Genomic DNA, 1161 nt, shown 5'->3' with positions numbered 1-1161 from the left:
GCATTCCTCGTCTACGATTCAAATGAAAGTAAATGCGACACTTCCTTGCAAGGAAATAGCGTTTGCAGATGTCTACGTTTCGTAGCAATAGCTTTCTAATGCTTCTTAAAACGCGATATCGCATCTCATTTCTATGTTTCATGGTAAGATATAATATGATTTGCGAAGTGTTATGTATTCCTCGTCTACACTTCAAATGAATGTGAATGCGACACTTCCTCGCTAGGAAATAGCCTTTGCAGATGTCTACGTATCGAAGCAATAGAGTTCAAATGCTTCTTAAAACGCGATATCGCATCTCATTTCTATGTTTCATGGTAAGATATAATATGATTTGCGAAGTGTTATGTATTCCTCGTCTACACTTCAAATGAATGTAAATGCGACACTTCCTTGCAAGGAAATAGCGTTTGCAGATGTGTACGTATAGAAGCAATAGAGTTCAAATGCTTCTTAAAACGCGATATCGCATCTCATTTCTATGTTTCATGGTAAGATATAATATGATTTGCGAAGTGTTATGTATTCCTCGTCTACACATCAAATGAATGTAAATGCGACAGTTCCTTGCAAGGATATAGCGTTTGCAGATGTCTACGTATCGTAGCAATGGATTTCTGATGCTTCTTAGAACGCGATATCGCATCTCATTTCTATGTTTCATAGTAAGACATAATATGGTTTGCGAAGTGTCATGTATTCCTCGTCTACACTTCAAATGAATGTAAATGCGACACTTCCTTGCAAGGAAATAGCGTTTGCAGATGTCTACGTATCGTAGCAATAGAGTTCTTATAATTCTTAAAACGCGATATCGGATCTCATTTCTATGTTTCATGGAAAGATATAATATGATTTGTGAAGTGTTATGTATTCCTCGTCTACACTTCAAATGAATGTAAATGCGACACTTCCTTGCAAGGAAATATCGTTTGCAGATGTCTACGTATCGTAGCAATAGATTTCTAATGCTTCTTAAAACGCGATATCGCATCTCATTTCTATGTTTCATGGTAAGATATAATATGATTTGCGAAGTGTCATGTATTCCTCGTCTACACTTCAAATGGATGTAAATGCGACAGTTCCATGCAAGGAAATAGCGTTTGCAGATGTCTACGTATCGAAGAAATAGAGTTCTAATGCTTCTTAAAACGAGAT

The sequence above is a fragment of the Xylocopa sonorina genome, unplaced genomic scaffold, assembly GCF_050948175.1.
Source record: "Xylocopa sonorina isolate GNS202 unplaced genomic scaffold, iyXylSono1_principal scaffold0085, whole genome shotgun sequence".
Classification (NCBI taxonomy): Eukaryota; Metazoa; Arthropoda; class Insecta; order Hymenoptera; family Apidae; genus Xylocopa; species Xylocopa sonorina.
This window is presented reverse-complemented; position numbering follows the sequence as displayed.